Source organism: Schistocerca nitens, chromosome 6 (assembly GCF_023898315.1).
Source record: "Schistocerca nitens isolate TAMUIC-IGC-003100 chromosome 6, iqSchNite1.1, whole genome shotgun sequence".
NCBI classification, from domain to species: Eukaryota; Metazoa; Arthropoda; class Insecta; order Orthoptera; family Acrididae; genus Schistocerca; species Schistocerca nitens.
In genome coordinates, this window is record NC_064619.1 from 39,436,633 (window position 1) to 39,450,771 (window position 14,139).

General features: G+C 46.0%; 2 non-coding genes across 2 annotated transcripts; both read left to right on the forward strand.

Moving 5' to 3' along the window:
• The first annotated feature begins 357 nt into the window (after positions 1–357).
• On the forward strand, positions 358–431 carry Trnai-uau (transfer RNA isoleucine (anticodon UAU)). Its single transcript has one exon. It is a non-coding gene; the product is annotated as a tRNA-Ile (tRNA).
• Positions 432–13,817: 13,386 nt separating this feature from the next.
• Positions 13,818–13,891, forward strand: Trnai-uau (transfer RNA isoleucine (anticodon UAU)). The gene has a single exon. It is a non-coding gene; the product is annotated as a tRNA-Ile (tRNA).
• Positions 13,892–14,139: the final 248 nt, after the last annotated feature.

A 14,139-nucleotide genomic window follows, 5' to 3' on the forward strand; every position in this document is an offset into this window, starting at 1 on the left:
GCAAGACGATTCATAGTTCACGTTAGTTTCATAGAAGGACATCAATTTTCTTTCTTTTTACTTTTTGCGAATGTGAAAGATAATACAAGAGCTTGCTATAATCTTACACGTATGTCTGTTATCGTTCAGGGCCGCATTTTCGATGTATATTATATATAAGGCTCACCGGCCATTTAACCATCTACTGCTGTGCTGATGCCCAAGCAGTGCCCGAACTCTTACGGGAATCGGCAAAAAGCCGCGATTAATGGGTATAATGGGCAGGGGCACTATGAATATAGTGCGGGACAATAAGCTGGAAGTGTGGTGGGTCTCACAGGAGGCGTGCCAGAGATAAGTCCCTGCAGTCGCACTGTGTCCTCGGTGGCTCAGATGGATAGAGCGTCTGCCATATAAGTAGGAGATCCCGGGTTCGAGTCCCGGTCGGGGCACACATTTTCAACTGTCCCCGTTGACTTATAACAACGCCTGTATGCAGCTAGGGGTATTCATTACATTGTAATTTACTTCTCTCCAATCTCTCTGTCCATTTCCTCTTCCTTCTCCCTTTCCAGAATGAGATTTCCACTCTGCAGCGGAGTGTGCGCTGATATGGAACTTACTGGCATATTAAAACTGTGTGCCTGGAAACATCCCCCATACTGTGGCTAAGCCATGTCTCTGCAATATCCTTTCTTCCAGGAGGGCTAGTTCTGCGAAGTCTGCAGGACAGCTTCTATGAAGTTTGGAAGATAGGAGACGGCGTACTGGCGGAATTGAAGCTATGAGGACGGGTCGTGCTTGGGTAGCTGAGATGGTAGAGTTTTTGTCTGCGAAAGGAAAAGGTACCGAGTTCGATTCTCGGCCTGGCACACAGTTTTCATCTGCCTGGAAGTTTCACCTCTCCATTAGGCTCTAACAAGGCCCCGAGTTCGAGTCTCGGTCAGGCACGCAATTTTAATCTGCCAGGAAGTTTCGTATCATCGCACACTCCGTTGCAGAGTGAAAATTTAGCCATGGTACCATATGCAGGGTATTCGGAAATTCCCGTTACAAACTTCTAGGGCTTGTAGAAGTGGGTGATTATTTTGAGTAGGAACCCATATGCGGAAACGTGCCGTTTCCGTTCTACGACAGTTTCAGTTCACATGTGTAACGCGTTCACGTCTGCTGGGGGGGGGGGGGGGGGGAAGAGAAAAAGTTGTTTGTCCCGGTATCCAATAGGGTAGACAGGGTGACGTGTACTTCGTCAGACGGTCACCAGATGTCACTTAAACGTCTGCCTTGCTGCGGGACTCCTGTGGAGGCAGAGGTAAGTCTACTAGCACGAGTTTTGCCCACTGCACCAGAATGTGAAGAGACTTCAGGTGGGATAAGGAGCGTGCATCAGAACCTGCTTCGTAGGTACAATGTCTGTAGCAACGTTGGCGGTCGCCACATCGAGCCGCTGTTGTACTGCATCAGTACTGTTTTGTACGTACAGTATGCTGGGTTCTTTTTTCTTTTGGAATAATCCAAATACGAAATGTTGAAGAGTTAATACGAACAAATGTGCGTAAGTGATAAATCGATGTTTCGTTATGTTTCCTTTCGAACTGTTACCTAAAAACTATAGTGCGCCGCGCCTAATTTAGTTCCTCAGCTAGAAGTGGATGAGTTAAATGGCAGAACTGAAACTGTGGCAGAACGGAAGCGGTACGTCTCCGGACAGGGGTTCCATCCCAAATAACTCACTCCCCTGCACAAGACAGGAGTTTCCAAGACCCTGTATAAGGGGAAAGAATATTTGTAGAGAAAACAATTTCTCTAATGGCTTAGCTTACAAGCCCACATACCTAAGTTAAAGCTGACTGGGAGAAAGAAAACAAAACCATTAATTTTCCCACAACACTTCCTTTCGTGCAGTCACTTCTAAAAGAAAATCTGTACATTGTTGTTTAAAAAAATATACAGCTTATGTACGTCTGAATTTTAATAGAGTATTGCGTGGCAATATGAAGTAAACCGGGCAAGGACCTTTCGAGATTTTGGCAACAAAATTAATCACTGACTTGTCTTTATGCAGTAAGTATAGATAGATATATATGTTTATAAGCATGTTATAAATATTTATAGATATATTGCCTGTGTCTATCCAAACGTTTATTATAGCGAAGAAATTATCGAGATTTTTTGTAACAACGTTTCCCTCCAGTATTACACTCGGTCGCAAAAGTATTCGGACAGCACGTAACGGCGGATAATTTTGCAGTTTGCCTCATGAACAAATACAGAAATTGCACTTTGTAATGTATTTGGGACTCGGGTACGATGTCGCAACGTGAAACACGCATCAAATACGAGGAATTGTTGTTGGACATGTGTCTGTTACGTAATATTTCCTGAAAACGGCATGGGAAGGTGCAACAAAAGTATTCGGACAAAGGCGGACAACGTGAGAGGATAGTTCATTCCGAGACGCACAGAGGGTGAAGCGACCGCAGTGTGTCCGACATTTCCGCGAGACGATAGCGATGATTAGTAAACACGTATCGCGAGCCTGTGCAGGTCGACGATGAGACGCAGAGGGAAGTGTTCTACGTTCGAGCAAAGGCAACTTGTCGTTTATCATCACGCGAAGGGGAAAACCTGCAGGGAAATTGCCGCAATCGTGAACATGAAGAAAAGTACAGTTCACGACATAATTAAACGGTTCGAGAAAGAAGACCGATTGGAATTCCGTTGCAGTACAGGACGGCCACCGACATTTTCACAGAGAGATGAACATGTGATTGTGCGAAAGGTACAACAGAATTCGAAAATAACTGCCACACGAATTGCAAGTGAGGTGGAGGGAGACCTTGATATAAAAGTTCATCCCGAAACCGTGCGGAGAGTACTACGACGATCGCAGTACCATGGTCGAGTGGCATGGCGAAGGCCATTCATAAATGCAGTGAACCAGAAGAAACGTATGCAGTTTGGGAGAGAATACGCCGAATACGATCAGGCTTGGTGGAATCGGGTGATATTTTGCGACGAACGTAAATTTACATTATGGCAAAGCGACGGAAAGGCAAACGTGTGGCGAAAGACCAATGAAGAGCCGAATCCCAACAGTAAAGTTTGGAGGTGGGAGCATCATGGTGTGGGGATGCATGTCCGGCAGTGGTGTGGGTGATTTAGTGTTCATTGATGATACGATGAACAAGGGCGCGTATTTGAATATACTGCGAGGACATTTGAAGCAGAGTGCACGACATCTAGGTATTGCGAACAAATTTCATTTTTGTAAGGATAATGATCCCAAGCATACCGCGCATATTGTACAAATGTGGTTGCTCTTCAATTGCCCGAAAGTACTGCACACCACCCCCCCCCCCCCTCACCAATCACCAGACCTTAACCCAATCAAACATTTGTGGGATAAATTGAAACGGACCCTCCGCTCGGACAATATCTATACGAAGGAGACCTTGAAAGAGAAACTGCGCCAAGAATGGGCAAATATAGGCCCAGATTTCACGAAAAAATTCGTGGAAAGTATGCCTAGTAGATTGGAGAAGGTATTGAAAATGGAAGGTGGACCCACAAGGTATTGACATTTTCGTCGTACAGCTTATGAACATTTATTGGACAGTGTCCGAATACTTTTCTAGCAGCAGGGTGTGCAGGATGTTTCATTTTTGTTGTTAATTTTTCTGTTATTTATGTTGTGGAAACGAAATAATACAATAATTCTTTTGTAATTAATGTTGTTTCGCATACATATTCCTAATAAATATGTTTGGGTTTCATAGTCAGTGTTTCTCGAGTACTCATTGTGAAACTTCCCACTGTCCGAATACTTTTGCGACTGAGTATATATACACTACTGGCCATTAAAATTGCTACACCATGATGACGTGCTACAGACGCGAAATGTAACCGACAAGAAGAAGATGCTGTGATAAGCAAATGATTAGCTTTTCAGAGCATTCACACAAGGTTGGCGCCGGTGGCGACACCTACAACTTACTGACATGAGGAAAGTTTCCAACCGATTTCTCATACACAAACAGCAGTTGACCGGCGGTGCCTGGTGAAACGTTGTTGTGATGCCTCGCGTAAGGAGGAGAAAGGCGTATCATCACATTTCCGACTTTGATAAAGGTCGGATTGTAGCTTATCGCGATTGCGGTTTATCGTATCGCGACATTGCTGCTCGCGTTGGTCGAGATCCAAGGACTGTTAACAGAATATGGAATCGGTGGGTTCAGGAGGGCAATAGAGAACGCCGTGCTGGATCCCAACGGCCTCGTATCACTAGCAGTCCAGATGACAGGCATCTTACCCGCATGGCTGTAACGGATCGTGCAGCCACGTCTCGATCCCTGAGTCAACAGATGGGGATGTTTGCAAGACAACAACCATCTGCACGAACAGTTCGACGACGTTTGCAGCAGCATGGACTATCAGCTCGGAGACCATGGCTGCGGTTACCCTTCACGCTGCATCACAGACAGGAGCGCCTGCGATGGTGTGCTCAACGACCAACCTGGGTGCACGAATCCAGGTTCTGTTTACAGCATCATGATGGTCGCATCCGAGTTTGGCGACATCGCGGTGAACGCACATTGGAAGCGTGTATTCGTCATCGGCATACTGGCGTATCACCCAGCGTGATGGTATGGGGTGCCATTGGTTACACGTCTCGGTCACCTCTTGTTCGCATTGCTTGTTCGCATTGACGGCACTTTGAACAGTGGACTTTATATTTCAGATGTGTTCCGACCCGTGGCTGTACCCTTCATTCGATCCCTGCGAAACCCTACATTTCAGCAGGATAATGCACGACCGCGTGTTGCAGGTCGTGTACGGGCCTTTCTGGATACAGAAAATGTTCGACTGCTGCCCTGGCCAGCACATTCTCCAGATCTCTCACCAACTGAAAACGTCTGGTCAATGGTGGCGGAGCAACTGGCTCGTCACAATACGCCAGTCACTACTCTTGATGAACTGTGGTACCGTGTTGAAGCTGCATGGGCAGCTGTACCTGTACACGCCATCCGAGCCCCGTTTGACTCAATGCCCAGGCGAATCAAGGCCGTTATTGCGGCCAGAGGTGGTTGTTCTGGGTACTGATTTTTCAGGATCTATGCACCCAAACTGCGTGAAAATATAATCACATGTCAGTTCTAGTATAATATATCTGTCCAATGAATACCCGTTTATCATCTGCCTTTCTTCTTGGTGTAGCAATTTTAATGGCGAGTAGTGTACACACACACACACACACACACGTGATTCAAAAAGAATACCACAACTTTAAAAATGTGTATTTAATGAAAGAAACATAATATAACCTTCTGTTATACATCATTACAAAGAGTATTTAAAAAGGTTTTTTTTCACTCAAAAACAAGTTCAGAGATGTTCAATATGGTCCCCTCCAGACACACGAGCAATATCAACCCGATACTCCAACTCGTTCCACACTCTCTGTAGCATATCAGGCGTAACAGTTTGGATAGCTGCTGTTATTTCTCGTTTCAAATCATCAATGGTGGCTGGGAGAGGTGGCCGAAACACCATATCCTTAACATACCCCCATAAGAAAAAATCGCCGGGGGTAAGATCAGGGCTTCTTGGAGGCCAGTGATGAAGTGCTCTGTCACGGGCTGCCTGGCGGCCGATCCATCGCATCTTAGCATCAACTGACGCTGACGCCTAGTCAACAGCGCCTCAAGCGAACAAATGCACAACTAAATGAAACTTTATAGCTCCCTTAATTCGCCGACAGATAGTACTTAGCTCTGCCTTTTGTCGTTGCAGAGTTTTAAATTCCTAAATTTGTGGTATTCTTTTTGAATCACCCTGTATATTTCTTCGCTACAATAAAGATTTGGATGGACAAAGGCAATATATCTTTAAATATCTATAACATAAATGTATATATAGTGGAACTTCGATTTTACGTTCTCCGTTTTTACGTTTTTCGCGATTATCACCATAAATTAGTAGCTCCTGTGAAAACCCACAAGACCAAAGCTAAAAATTCCCCGATTTAAAATTTCTTCCTGGTAAGACTTACCTCGATACTAAGTTCTTGCTCGACGTCTCGCTTGACTTCGTCTTGTTTTCTTCCTGTTGTCATTTGGTATGCCTCGACGAGTTACAAGTGGCACAAAAGATAGATGGTTCGGACCACAGGTGCTGTTAGAGTCAAATAAATACACTCCTGGAAATTGAAATAAGAACACCGTGAATTCATTGTCCCAGGAAGGGGAAACTTTATTGACACATTCCTGGGGTCAGATACAACACATGATCACACTGACAGAACCACAGGCACATAGACACAGGCAACAGAGCATGCACAATGTCGGCACTATTACAGTGTATATCCACCTTTCGCAGCAATGCAGGCTGCTATTCTCCCATGGAGACGATCGTAGAGATGCTGGATGTAGTCCTGTGGAACGGCTTGCCATGCCATTTCCACCTGGCGCCTCAGTTGGACCAGCGTTCGTGCTGGACGTGCAGACCGCGTGAGACGACGCTTCATCCAGTCCCGAACATGCTCAATGGGGGACAGATCCGGAGATCTTGCTGGCCAGGGTAGTTGACTTACACCTTCTAGAGCACGTTGGGTGGCACGGGATACATGCGGACGTGCATTGTCCTGTTGGAACAGCAAGTTCCCTTGCCGGTCTAGGAATGGTAGAACGATGGGTTCGATGACGGTTTGGATGTACCGTGCACTATTCAGTGTCCCCTCGACGATCACCAGTGGTGTACGGCCAGTGTAGGAGATCGCTCCCCACACCATGATGCCGGGTGTTGGCCCTGTGTGCCTCGGTCGTATGCAGTCCTGATTGTGGCGCTCACCTGCACGGCGCCAAACACGCATACGACCATCATTGGCACCAAGGCAGAAGCGACTCTCATCGCTGAAGACGACACGTCTCCATTCGTCCCTCCATTCACGCCTGTCGCGACACCACTGGAGGCGGGCTGCCCGATGTTGGGGCGTGAGCGGAAGACGGCCTAACGGTGTGCGGGACCGTAGCCCAGCTTCATGGAGACGGTTGCGAATGGTCCTCGCCGATACCCCAGGAGCAACAGTGTCCCTAATTTGCTGGGAAGTGGCGGTGCGGTCCCCTACGGCACTGCGTAGGATCCTACGGTCTTGGCGTGCATCCGTGCGTCGCTGCGGTCCGGTCCCAGGTCGACGGGCACGTGCACCTTCCGCCGACCACTGGCGACAACATCGATGTACTGTGGAGACCTCACGCCCCACGTGTTGAGCAATTCGGCGGTACGTCCACCCGGCCTCCCGCATGCCCACTATACGCCCTCGCTCAAAGTCCGTCAACTGCACATACGGTTCACGTCCACGCTGTCGCGGCATGCTACCAGTGTTAAAGACTGCGATGGAGCTCCGTATGCCACGGCAAACTGGCTGACACTGACGGCGGCGGTGCACAAATGCTGCGCAGCTAGCGCCATTCGACGGCCAACACCGCGGTTCCTGGTGTGTCCGCTGTGCCGTGCGTGTGATCATTGCTTGTACAGCCCTCTCGCAGTGTCCGGAGCAAGTATGGTGGGTCTGACACACCGGTGTCAATGTGTTCTTTTTTCCATTTCCAGGAGTGTATATGTCTTGTAAGGATGACTTAATTTTATGTCGCTATGAATCTTAGTGTGAAACGGTTTGTTGTGTTTATTGTAGATAGGCCAAAAGAACACCAATATACAGCTGCAAAAAATTTACTATCACACAACTCCATAGATTTATAAAAACAAATCTGCAATCATGTAACATCGCTGACATGACTCGAAGCTGTCAAACTAACAAAATATTAACAAGATCTTAACAGTACTGGCCAACAAAGAAAAATTCCACAGCTGAGGCATTACTTGGCGAGTAATTTATAATTTCGCCTGTGCTTTCCTTAAAACCGCACCAAGTAAGATATCTGACATCAACAGCGTCAACGACGTAAAATGGAAGTAAGTCTTACGCCAAACGTACCAAAATAATTATTTATTACGAAAACTCACAAATATATGATCTAAATACCGTACTATATGTTGCATAGTGCTTGAAAATGGCCTTTGAGCCGAAATAGGGCTACAGCCAATGAAAATAAAGTCACAATAATAACAACTGCTACACAAAGTAGCGTTTTGGCTTAATGTACACATTTATCTGTGTGTATGGTTTTGCTTGTTTGGGCCACACTTATTAATTATCATTTCAGTAAGATGTTTCCATTTGTGCGAAATTATCGTTTCACTGAAATTGATGTGCATAATGGTGCGGGGTGCTTCCCCTCTCTGTAGGTCGCCAGAGATCGGACTATAGCACTGTAGGAGTATTATAAACAGCACAACTGACATCCAACATTAAGACATTGTGGGACATAAACGGAAGTTGGTATTCCTCTTTCTATATCTGAAAGATGACGTCTGCTTAAATTTCGCACCAGTCGCATAAGAATAGCGCTGGTAGTGTCACTATTAGGGTGCAAATCAGGTTTGTTTTACATACACGCTGTAACGGCCATGAGCGTTAGTTACCTTTGAGATTGGAAATGGTGAGCTGATGTCGCTTCGACGTGGTGAGTTGATGTCGGTCAAGAATCTCTTTAAGGTGACAAAAACGATAATACGAGGTGTGGCTAGGAAAAAACCGGACTGATGCTGGAAAAAACATTTATTTACAATTATTTACAATTTCATGTTATCTCCTTCAATGTACTCTCCTCGTCGGTCTCTACACCGCTCCATACGAATTTTCCACTGTTCATAGCAATGCTCCAGATCATTTTCGGTAAGTCCATACATTACCGTCGCTTTTTCTTTTACTGCTTCAACAGTCTCAAATCTAGTTCCTTTCAAAGCTGACTTGACTTTAGGGAAAAGAAAAAAGTCACAGGGGGCCAAATCAGGTTTTAGGGTGGATGATCTAATATGGGAATGTTGTGTTTTGCCAAAAACGTCTTCACTGACAACGCACTGTGAGCTGGGGCATTGTATTGGTGAAGGATCCATGACTTTTTTCTCCACAAATCGTTCCGTTTTCTCCGTACTCGCTCACGTAGGGTAGTCAGGACGCTAATGTAGTAATGCTGATTCACTGTTTGTCCCTCTGGTACCCAATCAATGTGCACAATCCCTTTGATGTCAAAAAAAACAATCATCATTGCCTTGAATTTCGATTTTGACATTCGTGCTTTTTTTTGTCGTGGAGAACCAGGAGTTTTCCAATGCATCGATTGGCGTTTAGTTTCGGGATCGTAAGTAAAAAACCACGATTCATCGCAAGTAATAACATTTTGTAAGAAGGTGGGATCACTTTCAATGTTTTCCAGGATGTCAGAACAAATCATTCTTCGGCGTTCCTTCTGTTCAACTGTGAGACACTTTGGAACAATTTTTGAACACACTTTGTTCATGTTGAAACTTTCATGAAGAATCTGCCTAACACTTTCCTTGTCAACTCATGTTAACTCAGACACTGCTCTGATTGTTAAACGGCGATCTTGTCGAAAAAGTTTACCGATTTTTTCAATGTTTGCATCAGTTTTTGCTTACAATGGTCTGCCAGTGCGAGTGTCATCACTGGTGTCTTCGCGGCCATCTTTAAATCGTTTAAACCACTCAAACACTTGTGTTCGCGATAAACAATCATCGCCGTACACTTGTTGTAACATTACAAACGTTTCACTTGCAGATTTTCCTAATTTGAAACAAAATTTGATGTTAACACGCTGTTCTTTCTGTACACTCAACATTTTCCGACGCACAGACAAAACGTCAACTACTTAAAACAGACGCCACGGGCAGACTGAGTGCAGGAGGTTGGTTCAAATGGCTCTGAGCACTATGGGACTCAACTTCTGAGGTCATTAGTCCCCTAGAACTTAGAACTAGTTAAACCTAACTAACCTAAGGACATCACAAACATCCATGCCCGAGGCAGGATTCGAACCTGCGACCGTAGCGGTCTTGCGGTTCCAGACTGCAGCGCCTTTAACCGCACGGCCACTTCGGCCGGCTGAGTGCAGGAGGCAGATGAAACTCGAGCAGTAGGCGGAGCGAGAGTCACGTGACAGGCCACGCGACTTTCAGCCTTATTGCATTCGTTTTATTGTTTCACCAGTACTAGTCCGGTTTTTTTCTAGCCACACCTCGTATCAACACCTCACTGAGTTTGAACGAGGTCTTGTAATAGGGCTGCAGGAAGCTGGGTGCCGCTTCTGCGATAATGCAGAAAGGCTTGGCAGGAATGTAGCCACTGTAGTGGTTACTAGAACGAGCAGACCGGTCTGTACATCGTCACGTCGTACTACCGACAGAGAAGACCATCATGTTAGGCGTATGGCTCTGGTGCATCGTACTGCGTCTGCAGCACCAATCTGAGCTGCAGTTGGCATCACAGTGACACAACCAACTGTTACAAAAGGTTACTTCAAGGACAGCCCCGAGACAGACGCCCTGTAGCGTGCACTGCACTATCCTCAAACCACCGCCATTTGCGACTTCAGTGGTTCAAATGGCTCTGAGCACTATGGGACTCAACTGCTGAGGTCATTAGTCCCCTAGAACTTAGAACTAGTTAAACCTAACTAACCTAAGGACATCACACACATCCATGCCCGAAGCAGGATTCGACCCTGCGATCGTAGCGGTCTCGCGGTTCCAGACTGCAGCGCCTAGAACCGCACGGCCACTTCGGCCGGCTCAGTGGTGTCAAAGGAGAGCTAATTGGACGTCACAGTGGAGTTCTGTTGTGTTTCCTGATGAAAGTTGGTCCTGCCTCGATGCCAGTGATGGCCGTGTGTTGGTTAGGAGACCAACCAACCCGTCTGCATGCTAGACACACTGGACCTGCACTTAGTGTTACGGTCTGCGGTACGATTTCATATGACATGGTTATATCACGGACCCTCACTGGAAATTTGTACACTATGATGCTTCGAACTGTTGTGTTGCCATTCATGAATAGCATTCTATGGTGTGGTGTCACCGCCAGACACCACACTTGCTAGGTGGTAGCCTTTAAATCGGCCGCGGTCCGTTAGTATATGTCGGACCCGCGTGTCGCCACTATCAGTGATTGCAGACCGGGCGCCGCCACACGGCGGGTCTAGAGAGACTTCCTAGCACTCGCCGCAGTTGTACAGCCGACTTTGCTAGCGATGGTTCACTGACAAAATACGCTCTCATTTGCCGAGACGATAGTTAGCATAGCCTTCAGCTACGTCATTTGCTACGACCTAGCAAGGCGCCATTATCAGTTACTATTGATATTGTAAATAATGTACAGACAAGAGCTACGTTCAACATTAATGGATTAAAGTTAAGTATTCTACCAGTTACCTCCTTTTTCCTAAGTTCTAATTTCCTTGTCCTGTTCCAGACCTCACGCCAGCCTGCGTGAGCTTAAACGCGTGCCTTTCGGCTTCCTCTCAATTTAGTGGGTTGGTCTCCTGCCAATCCACAACATAGGGCTTGTTTTCCAACAGGATAACGCTCGCCCACATACAGCTGCTGTGACCCAGCTAGCTCTACAAAGTGTCCACTCGTTGCCTTGGCCTGCTCGGTCAGCAGATCTGTCTGCAATCGAGCACGTATGGGATATCTTCGGAAAACTCCACTGTCGTACGCAGCCAGCATTAACCGTCCCTGTATCGACCGACCAAGTACAACAGGCATGGGACTGCATCAAACAAACTGAAATACGGCACCTGTCAAACACAATGCACGCGCTTTTACATGCTTGCATTCAACATTCTGGCGGTTAGACCAGTTATTAATGTACCAGCATTTCACATTTACAATGGATTATCTCGGCCGGCCGGAGTGGCCGTGCGCTTCTAGGCGCTGCAGTCTGGAACCGAGCGACCGCTCCGGTCGCAGGTTCGAATCCTGCCTCGGGCATGGATGTGTGTGATGTCCTTAGGTTAGTTAGGTTTAATTAGTTCTAAGTTCTAGGCGACTGATGACCTCAGAAGTTAAGTCGCATAGTGCTCAGAGCCATTTGAACCATTAGAATAATCTCGCACTTACGTTAACCTGTGTTCTTGCAACGCTAATCACTTAAATATGTTACCTAGACAAATGTAGTCCAGAAATTTTGTTCTATACGTTACATATCGTGGCATTCAGTCCAGAGAGTGGTTTGTTGCAGCTCCCCATACACATCTGTCCTGTGCTGTCCTCTTCATCTCTGTACAACTACTCTAACCTACATCCATCTGAACCTGGTTATCGTAGTGTAACCCTGGTCTCCCTCTACGATTTTCACCCCTCACATTTCCCTCCATATCAAAATTGACTAGTCTTCGATGCCTCATCATGTGTCCTATCAATCGATCTCTTCTTTTAATGAAGTTGTGACCCAAAATTCTTTTCTCCAGAAGCTTTTCGTAGTTAATGTTTGCACTGTTTATCTGCCACATCTCACTTCTGGCTATTAATGACACTTAAGGGTATGTATTTTTCGCATTTTGTGTGCGTGACTCTAAACAGTACGTTATGTGTTTTACTGCTTTTATTAATTACACCTCAATTTGTTGTTTTTATAATATAAAACTAATTGTTTTGGTTGGCAGGAGAGCCAACCGTGATACTAGAAGGAGGCCGAAAGGCACGCGTTTTAGCTCACGCAGGCTGGCGTGAGGTCTGGAACAGGACAAGGAAATTAGAATTTAGAAAAAAGGACGTAGCTGGTGGAATACTTAACTTTAATCCATTAATGGTGAACGTCGATCTGACGGTACATGGTCTACAAGGTCAATAGTAACTAATAATGGCGCCTTGCTAGGTCGTAACAAATGAGGTAGCTGAAGGCTATGCTAATCTATCGTCTCGGCAAATGAGGACGTATTTTGTCAGTGAACCATCGCTAGCAAAGTAGGTTGTCCAACTGGGGCGAGTGCTAGGAAGTCTCTCTAGACCTGCCGTGTGGCGGCGCTCGGTCTGCAATCACTGATAGTGGCGACACGCGGGTCCGACGTATACTAACGGACCGCGGCCGATTTAAAGGCTACCACCTAGAAAGTGTGGTGTCTGGCGGTGACACCACACTAATATTATAAAATTTTTATTACATTTTATTTAATAATGTAAATACTGAGAAACTGCAGAACCTAATCATTCCTTGAGGCCTTTATAATGTGATCTTCTAGCACGCATCTTGGCCCACGTAGGAAGAGCATAAGCAATCTCCTTCAGATGACTTTGAATGGTTGCAATAGTACGACACAGTAAAATTCCAACTGCAAATGTTATGTCCAGTTTCACGAATATGGAGGCAAGTCGGTCATAGTGAGGTCCACTCCACGATCTGGTGATGAATGGCCAAATTTTATGTGTTGGGAATGCTACGAGTTGGAAGCCACGGTATAGTCGTGTGAAGCTAGGACATGGTTTGCTTTGGACGATCGAAAATGCTGCAGTCTCGTAACTGGAAGCTGAAGAGTAAATCTGCAACTGCATTAAGGCAAGACGATTCATAGTTCACGTTAGTTTCATAAAAGGACATCAATTTTCTTTCTTTTTACTTTTTGCGAATGTGAAAGATAATACAAGAGCTTGCTATAATCTTACACGTATGTCTGTTATCGTTCAGGACCGCATTTTCGATGTTTATTATATATAAGGCTCACCGGCCATTTAACCATCTACTGCTGTGCTGATGCCCAAGCAGTGCCCGAACTCTTACGGGAATCGGCAAAAAGCCGCGATTAATGAGTATAATGGGCAGGGGCACTATGATTATAGTGCGGGACAATAAGCTGGAAGTGTGGTGGGTCTCACAGGAGGCGTGCCAGAGATAAGTCCCTGCAGTCGCACTATCTTCTGTGTCCTCGGTGGCTCAGATGGATAGAGCGTCTGCCATATAAGTAGGAGATCCCGGGTTCGAGTCCCGGTCGGGGCACACATTTTCAACTGTCCTCGTTGACTTATAACAACGCCTGTATGCAGCTAGGGGTATTCATTACATTGTAATTTACTTCTCTCCAATCTCTCTGTCCATTTCCTCTTCCTTCTCCCTTTCCAGAATGAGATTTCCACTCTGCAGCGGAGTGTGCGCTGATATGAAACTTACTGGCATATTAAAACTGTGTGCCTGGAAACATCCCCCATGCTGTGGCTAAGCCATGTCTCTGCAATATCCTTTCTTCC